Here is an 11,310-nt window from a genome sequence, read left to right on the forward strand (position 1 = left end):
AAATTCAAGGTGGTGGGAAATGCAAGATGATCTGGGGTCAGTGAGAAGACTGGTTCTGGTGGAGCAGGGAGTCTCTGTAGGGACACAGGAGGAAGGGTTGGAGCAGGTGGGGGCCAGGCTTTGTGGTCGTCTGAGTCATAGGACATCCTTAGTGACAATACTGCAAAGGGTTATGCCATCACAAAGATATTTACACCAAAACCAGAGAATCTGGAATTCTTAAGGTGGGTTTTCAATGACCAAGGCCAGTGATAGGAACTGAGGGGTTCACTGCTCACTCAGACGGTGGGGGAAGGGAACTGAGTTACAGCCACTGCATTAGGACTGGGAACTAGAGAGGGGCTTTCCAACCTCAGGGACCCTCCTAGCCTCTGGCCAGAGAGTGCCAGACATCCAGCACAGCCCCCTGGAGAAGCCAGCCTCACTTCCCCACTCCCAAACAGCCCATCAGTTTGTGGCATCATGGGCACATTGGTGACTTATTTTGAAGTGCCTGGATGACACTCCTTTCTGAGTGAAAGAAGAAGAAAATTAGTCTTCAAGACAGCTTTCAAACCAAAACTACATCTTGTGGAGCCAACGGGGTTTTGAAGTTTCAGGGAAGCAGGGGCAGGGGCTACCGCCTCTGTCCAGAGACTCCTGGGGCACAGGGCAGCCTGCTAACCTCAACCCACTCCTCAGGGGGGTTTCCAAGACCCTGCAGCATCTGGAACAGTCTAGGATGCCATGGCTCCAACCAAGCTTCCCTTTGTACATGCCTGCTCAGTTGCTGAGTTGTGTTCGACTCTTTGAGAATCTATGGATTATAGACCGCCAGGTTCCTTTGTCCATGGGATTTCCCAGGCAAGAATGGTGGAGTGGGTTGCCATTTCCTTCTCCAGAGGATCTTCCCAACCCAGGGATTAGATCCACATCTCCTGCATTGGCAGGCGGATTCTTTACCACTGAGCCACTAGGGAAGCCCCAACCAGGCTTCCCAGAGAATCCAAAATCAATCCTTTGAATTTAGGGGCAGGAGGAGGGCCCTGCTCTCATAAATGGGAGTCCTGACTCCTCAGCATTTGCTCCTGCTCCGGGAGGAGGACCAGATCAGCTCTAGCAAGAGCCCGGGTGGGTGGAGACAGCAGAAAAGGGTCTGATGTGAGCTGCTTTCCATCTCTAGAATGAGGCCTCCAGCCTGCCCACCACTCCCAGCCAAGGTCTTTGATCCTCCTCAGCTCCATAAATGTTTAATGCCACTGGCTGGGCAGAAATGAGGCAGGTGCTGAAGCACAGAGGCTGGGGTAGGACTTAAGATCCATGATGCTGGCTAGATTATTTTCACGTAGGAGCCCTGGGATGGGTGGGAGGAGGCTTTCCCCTTCCATGTGACTGAAGTCCCAGGATTCAAGTTTGTGGCACTAATGAAGGAAACTCTAAAAACCCACCAAGGGGCTGAAAATAAAATGAATAATCAATTGCAGAAGCCCAGTTCCCAGTTTGATTGAAGGAGAAAGATGGAAAGTTAAATGACAATCAAATGCAAATACAGCTCAACAAACACTACAGCAATTACCAGGCGCAGGAACCACATGGTGCTTGCAGGCAGCAGGGGTTGGCAATTTGGAAGCCTGGGCTTATGCAGAGGTGATGGGCGTGGGGCCATTTTAATAGACAGTTAAATAGATGCAACACCCCACTCCCTGCATCTACTTTGCATACACTGCTACTGAATGGGGAACTGGCATTCTGCATCCAGAGGAAGGTTATACCACCTTCTGTGGCTGCCTCTGCATCATTTCAGAGTGGAAGAGGACTCAAGTGCCTGGGAGGTGAGACCAAAGTGGCCCTTGGATCAGAGGACCTTGACATGGTCATGCCAGTCTCATCAGATTCTTCACATCGCCTGGTGCAGAAGGGATGAGGGTTGAAATTGAAAGAAGTCTGTAGGGTCCTCTGAGAAAGGACTCAAGGTGCTGGCCTTCCAACAGCCGAAAAGCCCTGGGTGAGAGTGGCCTTCTCTTCTAGATTTGCATAATGCTTTGCATCTCATTTGAATGCTATTAATTTGGTGTCAGGCTAGGTTAGCACTGCGTAGAAAAGAGAACAGCTGGCCTTCTCCCTCCCCTCTGTACCCTGAGGCTCACCCTGAGCATAGCCCTCCCTAACTTGGGGGATGAGGCTTTCACTTCCACCACCCCCTCAATGTTCCCTGGCACTTGGAGAGTCTCTCAGTGAAGCCAACTCCTAAAAGCCAAGGCTGCCTGGGCAGTGCAGCCACCTGCAGAGTTATGCAGGAGGAAGAAGAAAGGGTCCCTGAAGGTTGCCCTCCCCAGACCCAGAGGACCCATTGGAGGATGCAGGCAGCCTTCTTCTCCCCAAGCAATCAAGGCAGCTTGGCTTGGAAAAGGTCCAAAGATAATAACCCAGAAAGGGAGGGAACAAAGACAGGTGATAATCCCAGAGAAATATGGAGAGCTCTAGAAATAAAATGCTCTGAACTCAATATTTCTAGTGCTTGAACTTACATAAAATACATCTGTCCAGAGGCATTGGGTTTATGGTAGTGTGGCTCAGACTGGAGATCTGGTACCAGGATGACGACCATGGGATGAGGGAATGAGTCACAGGGGTGGGGGAGCAGTGAGCTCCTGAGAAAGGGGAAGGAGCCCAAATACATCATATGGGCTGTCAGATGGGCCTCAGGGGGCTACTGTGAACTGAGGGTGGGGATGGGAGGAACAAAGCTTCTCTGGCTGGCTGAGATGACCCTCAAAGGCATTTGGGGGGATTTCCCTGGTGGTCCAGTGGTTACGAATCCACCTTGCAATGCAGGGGATGTGGTTTCCATCACTGGTTAGGGAACTGAGATCCCCCATGCCATGAGGCAACTAAGCCTGTGCACCACACTGGAGACTCCAAGCGCTGCAATGGAAGATCCCACGTGATGCACGAAGATTCTACTTGCCTCAACTCAGACCTGACACAGTCAAATAAATAAATAAATAAATAAATATATATATTTAAAAAGGCATCTCAGCTCTTCCCTATGCGGAACCAGCTATAGTGCCCCAACTGCTTCTTACAGGGTTTGACCTAACTGGAATCTTGATCAGCAGTAGGTAGAAACTATGTATAGGAAAAGCAAGGAGGAGGTGCCAGTGACGAAAAATTGGTCTCCTTTTGTCGGGGAGAGCCCTTCTACTCTATAGAATCCCAAGACCATCTCCACCCACCTCCAGGGATGAGGGCAGGATGGGTGAGGCATGAACCACTATCCCAGTCAGACTGACCTCAGCCTTTGCCTCTGATAGCACTCACCCTGGGCCAAGCATGGCCGGGGGCATGCCCCCTCACCCTTTTTTAAGGCCTGAGATAAGATTAGGGGGTTGCTTTAGATAATATGAGAGGATAATTGAGTTTTCCCCTTTGAGCAAAACCAGGCATGAAGCTTCAGAATTACATAAAAGATAAACTTATAGCTGATTCATGTTTTACAGAAGGGCTTTAGGTAAATTTCCTCTTTAAAAAATAGCCACATACATTTAAAGCAGATTTATGGAAATTTGGTATACTTCTCATTATTTTTAAGCAGTTAGCCCTAAATCCAGTAGGCTGTACTTGACCTTTAAAAATAAGAATAACAGCACCATTTATTATTTACTATTACTGGGCACTGCGCTGCGGAATTTAACTACATTCTCAGGTAATCCTATGAAATAGGCACTGTTACTGTCCCCATTGTACAGATGAGGAAACTGAGGCTCTGGGAGACTAAATGATTTGTAGCTACCTAGTAGGTCAAACCAATATATAGAGACTACCATGGCAGAGCAGAAATGCATATATGTCTGTGCACCTTTGCAGGCTCCTCTGGTGCAGGGGAGTGTAGGCCTCTCGGAATAGGTGGGGCAGGACTGGTTATTTATCAGTTTATTCTTTAGACAAATATTAAGTGTCCACAGTGCTAAATGCTGGGGATACAAAGATGAGTAAAAACAGAAGCTGCCCCAGCGTGCTCAGAGCTCTCTGTCTAGAACGGGAGACCTTACACAGAACCGCCTGAATAAATGCAAAGCTACAGTGTGGCAGGTACTCAGGAGAGGTTCCCAGGGCTGTGGAGGCCCACAGTGGGGACCTGACTTAATCAGGGAAGGCTTCCTTGAGGAGATACTGACTGAGGAGAAAACCAAGGGACATGTATGAGTTATTCGATCAAATAGGAATGACGAGTATGTTCCATGCAGAAGTAACAGTAGGTGCAAATTCCTGTGGTAGGCAGGACTAAGAAACGGTTAGCGTGGCTGGATCATAGAGAACAAGAAGCATGGGGTGGGGAACTTCCCTGATGGTCCAGTGGTTAAGAATCCACCTTGCAAAGCAGGGAACGTGGGTTTCATCCCTGGTGGGAGAACTAAGATCCCAAATGCCACGGAGCAACTAAGCCCATGTTTGGCAATGGAAGATCCTGCGTGATGCAATGAAGATCCCGTGCACCTCAACTAAGACTTGATGTAGCCAAATAAATAAATGAATAACTTTAAAAAAAGAAGTGTAGGGTGGGATGCAGCTAGAGAGGCAGACAGGTATAGAACTTCAAAGCTTGGGGGGGCTGCTGTACATGACCTCCAGGCTGTCCATCTGTCCATGTGTTCATCTGTCCACGCAGTCACTCAGCCTTCCTCCAATCTCCTACCCAGTTCATTCATCACCCTCTCACTCGTTTGCTTACTGAATGAGGGACCATTTATCGTGGCAGGACCTCAGTGTCCTGTTGGAGAGGCAGAGCCCTCAGGGAGCTCTCAGGGAGGGGAGAATTAGTTTCATCACACTGTGACATAACATGTCCATCTGTACAAGGTGCTTCAGCAGGCAGTCACCACCCTGGAGGCTAAGTGTCTCCCATGGTTCAAGCTTCCTAAGGCAAAGCAACATCAACCCCTCCAGGGAGATCTTCCAGCCACACAATTCTTCCTGGCACCTAACCTCATTCCTTTCGGCAACAAAAGTAGCCCACTTCTCATAGCCCCAAGGTGGGGAGTGTTTCTGATGGCCCTTTTCACTGACCCTTCTTTTGGGTTCTGAGGCATCTCTGTCCCAGATGAACACAGGGAAAATTGGTCAGGTCTCCCTCAGATATCAGAATCCAGTTCCAGACACTGCCTGTTCTGGGAATAAAAAATAGGACAGAAATCCCAAATGTCCCTCAGTTCCAGCCACACACTCCCACTCTTCACTCCTCCTTGAACTATTTGCCCTCTGCTTGTGACATCACAGTGGTCTCTATGGCAACCAATTGTGAGGTCACCAGTCCTTAAAGCAACAGTGTCTGTAGGGCCAGACAATGGTCAGGAAGAGACAGGGAGAAGGCAAAACGGAGGCTTGAGAAGAAAACCAGCTTCTATGCAAAAAGTACAAGGCCATTCTAGACCCATGGGAGAGAGGAAGACTCTATTCTAGCCCATCCACAGGGAGGTAAAACCAGCTTATTGACTTTGTCCCTCATTGAAAAGCTTCTACACTGACAAACAGCCCCTGTGAAATTGCCCATGAAGGGAGAACTTCATCTAATCCCACCCAGATGGGCTGTAGACAGTGATGGGATGTGGTAAGCAGCATCCTGGGATCACTGAGGTGGCCCCATGTATCACTGGGAAGTGAGGTAGGAGCATGGTTCTGTTCTCAGCCCCACTGGCCTAGAGGGGCTGCCAGGACCTGGCCCATGTTTGAGCCTTGATCTTATCAGGGAAGGAGAGAGGATGTGAAGGTGCCAAGGAGGGGGAAATTGCTGATACTTCTCAGGAAGGACTAGGCAGGCCTGCTGGCTCCCCCGAGATCATATTAGTGGTTTGCAAGAGCAAGGCCTTCTGGAAAGGGAGACTGATCATCAAGAGGCTGGCAGGGGGAAATGTCCCTGGTGGTCCAGGACTTCCCTAGTGGCTCAGACAGTAAAGAATCCACTTGCAATGTAAGAGACATGGGTTTGACCCCTGGGTCAAGAAGATCCCCTGGAGAAGGGAAAGGCTACCCACTCCAGTATTCTTGCCTGGAGAATTCCATGGGCAGAGGAGCCTGGTGGGCTACAGTCTATGGAGTCTCAGAGAGTCAGACATGACTGAGTGACTAACACTTTCACTTTCTAGAGGCTACGACTCCATGTTCCCAATACAGGGGGCCCCAGTTTGATCCCTGGTCAGGAAACGATCTACAAGTTGCAAATAAGAGTTCCCAGGCTGCAACTAAAGATTCTGCGTGTCACAATTAAAGATCCAGCATGCTGCAACTCAAGATCCCTCAGGCTGCAAAGAAGATTGAAGATCTGTGTGCCACAACTAAGACCCCATGCAGCCAAATAAATTAGTTTTAAAAAAAAAAAGAGGCTGGGGGCATCCCGAATAGTGACCAGGCTTCAAATTCAGATCTGAGTTGAATTCATCCCAGCCTTTAACTTGCCTTGAGCAAGTCTCTGATCCTCTCTGGGCTTCCACTTCTTTGCGTATAAAAGGAACACCATGCCACTTACCTTTCTTAGAAATATTCAATAAGATAACCTGTAGGAATGCTTGGCACATAATAGGTGCTCAATAAATGCTTTTTATAGTTTTCTATCCTCTCAACCGTTAGCCTGGGGTTTGCATATTATATGTGTGTCATGAATGTTTGGACTCTAAATGCAGTGTAAGAACAGAGGGCAGTATTTAGAGCAAGAGAAGTCAGTGGATCTGGGTTCAAATCCTGATCCTTACCAGCTATAAGCTTTCAAGCTAATTGTCTTACAGTTTCCTTAAACTGTGAAATGGGAACTCATGATAGTATTGTCCTCATAGGATTGCTTAGGACTAAACGAGGCAGGGAGAGAGCAAGCCTGGCGCCTGTGAAATGCAAGTGCGTGGTGGTGATTGTGCTCAGCCTTGAGTGGTTCTGCGTATGCTGCACAGTCTCTGTTCACTGTCAGCTTGAAGGGAGTGCCAGTAATCTGCAGGGCGTCTGGAGCCAGAGAGCAGGTCAGCCTCAGACAGGGGCAGAGCAGGGCCGCCTCCCCAGGAAGGGGTCAGCACTTCCTGTTTGGGCTCCCCCACGTGGATCCTCAGGACTGCCGCCCAGCTCATGCCCGTCGCAGCGGCTGGGTCCCCAGCTGGGCTGTGCAGTGCACGCTCAGTCGCGTCCGACTCTTTGCGACCGCATGAACTGCAGCCCGCCAGGTTTCTCTGTCCATGGGATTCTCCAGGCAAGAATACTGGAGTGGGTTGCCATTTCCTCCTCCAGGAAGTGAGGGCTGGACTGTGTCTCACACTCTGTGAAGCCCACGCCAAGGCCTGATACAAGGCAGAGGCTCAGCAGCAGTTCAGGTGAACTGAGTTAGACGCTGTCTTGATAATCCTGTGCCGGTTAACATGAAGTCTGCATATATATATACCCCACGGCAGGCTCTGGCCTAAGCATTTTGCCTGCTGTTGAATCTTTGAGGTAGATGTTATTATCCATTTTTAAAATGAGGAAGCAGAGAGGCTAAGTAACCTGCTCAAGGTCACACAGCTTGTAAGCAACAATGGGCCCAGGATTTCAGCCCAGGCTACCTGGCTCTAGAACCTGTACTCTCATGTTAACCCCAGCCTCATGGGCCCTGTCCAGCTGTTTTGCACATCTTCAGACAGGAGTTTTCTCCCCTAGCTCTGCCCACCCCATCCCTCTCATCTTCCGACTGAGCCTGGGCCCAAGGCTGCCCAAAGAATGCAAATTCCCTCCCCCGCCCCACCTGCCTCAGCCATCCCCCTCCCCCTCTGTTGAAATAAAGCTCCTGCTGCCGCTGCCACAGCTGAAACCACCACCGGATCCTTTGCTTATTTCAAGTCCTCCTAAAGCTTGTTGAGTTCTTAACTTATTAAAGATAAGCACATGGAAATAGGGAGCAAATCTCTTTATTTATGACATAATCTCCAGCCCAGAAAAGCGGCAGGAACAGTGTTGCCTATATTAGGGAACCAATAGGAAAAAAATCAATTAGATCCGCCAGAGCGATTCGCTATTAACTTTCTTCTGATGTTTCTCTTAAGGCTGGCCATGGGGGTCTCCACCAGCCGCCAAGCCAGAGGAGAGAGGAGAGCTTTGTAGGAACAGAAGCAGGAATGTCACAAGGAAGGCAGCAGACCAGGCTCCCAGACAGATGCAGGAGTCTCTCCATCCCCGTCTCCTTCACGGCTTTCCAAACCTCAGCCAGGAAGTCCTTATGGTGATCTGACCTCCATGTTTCTTGCTTCAGTTTCAGCTGGTGTCTTCAGAGGCAATGAGAGTCAGCTGGTTATTCTTTGCTTCCTGCCGACCAGAACCACAAAGTCTAATCAGATTTCTGTTAGATCTTTTGAGGGCAGGAGCCTCTTCTTCCTGCAAGAATGTTATTCTGGAGGGGCTCTTGTGGAATGATTTTTAGCAGAGTCATCTTCTGCTGGGTAACGCTGCCTGGGACCTGCACCCACACCATGAGGTCTTCACGTCCACCTGTGCCTACCTTCTAAACTGTCTCCCAGAGAAAGGGGTCTGTCTTACTCCTGAGCAAGTGGGATGTCCTGGCTCCCATAGTAACCCAGAGTCTCCTCAAAGCGAGCATGGCTTCTTTCCTAGTTTTCCCTCAGGGCTAGGCAAATAGCACGTGCTCAGTAAATATCACAGAATCAATAATTATTATAATAATAACTCCATTGACTGAATGCTCACCCTGTGAATGCCAAGAAGGGTGGGTGCTTTGTTACCCAGAGCAAGACCCTTCGCTTCTCCTTGAACCATCAGCCCAGAAGAGGTCTTGAGCTTTATTTTGCTTTGTTTTGTCTTCTTTTTCTGCCCAAGAACAGCAGGAGCAGCAGCTCTGAGTAGTAGTATAATCCTCATTTTACAGAGGGGGAAAGAGACTCAGAAATAACATGTCTAGGCTAATAAGTGAATGATTCGTTCTATCCATCTACTTTTGGTCCTGAATAAGTCCTTCTTGAGGTCTAACCTAAATCTTGTCTGTGTCAGCAGTAGCAGTTCCTTCTCTGTCCCACGGAAGCGGAGAACGGCATCACCACCCAGGTAGACTTCTCTCAGTTTAGGAGCGTCCACCAGCTCTTGGTACAGGTTGACCCACAATGAATATTAAACACCAAACTTCACAGAGGCCAGCCCTGCAAGGCAGGCAATGAAGCCACCCTCCTCACGCCTGTTCATTATTATAATTAATATTGAGCCGGGGTTGCTGGTGATCTTGCCCTCACCAGGTATTTGGGCTTTTTTAGAAGCGTATTCAGATCAATGACAGACAGCTCCAAATAGATAAAATCCCTGCCATCTAGACGAATCAATTGCAACACTGCCGTCACAACAAGCCCAAGAAATCAATCTGATTTCGGGCGACATGGTAACTCAGCACTGGGCAAGCTGGTTTTAATTTCCCCGTGGCCGAGCCCAGCTTCCTCTGCTCACTGAAGCACTCCTCTTTCCCAGCTGGTGTCTCGTGCACACAGGTGCCCAGGGTCCTTGGAGAGCTTAGGCCAAGGGGGGCAGTCGTATGGAGGACAGGGGGACTAGGAGGTCGTGTGACCTTGAAGAAGGCTCTTGAACCCCCAAACCCAGGAGGAGCTGACTCAGCCCCGCTGTTGGGAACCTCATTTTGCTGGCTTCAGCTCCGATTTTCCGCTGCCCTCTGCAAAAAGCAAGCCTGGGAGCCTTTCTGGGCTGCCTCCCAAATCAGGAGTCACAGAGGTAGCTTGCCTACCTCAGGCATTAGGACAACTGCCCTTCTTGGTCTTGGAGACGGAGTTTGTCTAGCAGGGCAGCAAAAAAGCTCACCAGATCAGACAAAGCCATTTACTGGGTGCTTACTTTATGCCCAGGGAGGTAAGCTTAGAACTTAACACACCTCATCTTCTTAATCTCCGCAACAGCCCAAAGAGAGGAAGCAATTTCTACATTTTGTAGAAGAGGAAACCAAAACTCAGAGAGGTTAAAGAACTTGTTCTGGTTAAGACAGCTTGTAATGGATGCAGCCTGGATTTAACCCAGGTCTATTAGACTCCTGTCCCTAAGCCTTAGCTGCCACTCTATCCTAAAGACACCATCAGAGATGCCCCTCACACTCCCCCTGCTTGAATCCTGTCTGGTTAAATGAACCCATTACTTTTCCTCCAACCTGCCAGGGAAAGGAGCCTCTCAGGAATTCTGACAATTAGCAATTATTCCCTGAACTTTCACCTGATGCTCCAGGTACTGAGTTGAGGGTGCTGAGGAGATAAGAAGGTCAAGAGGCCAGCTGGCCACCTTCCTGCACCTCGTCCATTACTCCCCTCCCCTCTCCCACCCTATTAGTCTATCTGTGTGGTGAGACGTGGGGCCTTGGACAGCCTGCAGGGTGTTGGGAGATGTGACTTTGGAGTCAGCTGATTTGGGCTCAGATTCTAGCCCATTCAGTAGAATATCCGGGGCAAGTCTCTTAACCTCTTGGCATGTCTCTTATCTGATCTCGACAAAATGAAGACACTTTGTTGTTGCTCAGTCGCTCAGTCGTGTCTAACTCATTGAGACCCCATGGATTGCAGCACACCAGGCTTCCCTGTCCTTCACTATCTCCTGGAGTTTGCTCAAACTCATGTCCATTGAGTCGGTGATGCCATCTAACCATCTCATCCTCTGTCATCCCTTCTCCTCCTGCCTTCAATCTTTCCCAGCATTAGGGTCTTTTCCAATGAATCAGCTCTTCCCATCAAGTAGCCAGAGTATTATCGGAGCTTCAGCTTTAGCATCAGTCCTGCCAATGAACAGTCAGCGTTGATTTCCTTTAGGATTGACTTGCTTGATCTCTTTGCTGTCCAAGGGACTCTCAAGAGTCTTCTCCAACACCACAGTTCCAAAGAATCAATTCTTCGGTGCTCAGCTTTCTTTACGGTCTAACTCTCATGTCCATACATGACTACTGGAAAAACCATAGCTTTGACTAGATGGGCCTTTGTCAGCAAAGTGACATCTCTGCTTTTTAATATGCTGTCTAGGTTTGTCATAGCTTTCTTTCAGGGAGCAAGTGTCTTTTAATTTCATGGCTGCAGTCACCATCCACAGTGATTTTCGAGCCCAAGAAAATAAAACCAAGGATAATAATAAAATAACAACAATAAAAAAAAAGGATAATAAAATAAAGGCAAGGATACAAACAGAACAAAAGGGAGTTGGTCAGATGGGGATGGGGGCTGGGAGCCCTCCTGTTCCAGCCCTTCCCTCACCCCCAGCCCCATAGTAACTGCCCCCTGCACCCCAGGTGCTGTGACCAAGCCCTGGGCCTGGCTATTTTTCTGGGTCCGACACCAT

The sequence above is a fragment of the Bos indicus x Bos taurus genome, chromosome 19 (assembly GCF_003369695.1).
Source record: "Bos indicus x Bos taurus breed Angus x Brahman F1 hybrid chromosome 19, Bos_hybrid_MaternalHap_v2.0, whole genome shotgun sequence".
Taxonomy (NCBI): Eukaryota; Metazoa; Chordata; class Mammalia; order Artiodactyla; family Bovidae; genus Bos; species Bos indicus x Bos taurus.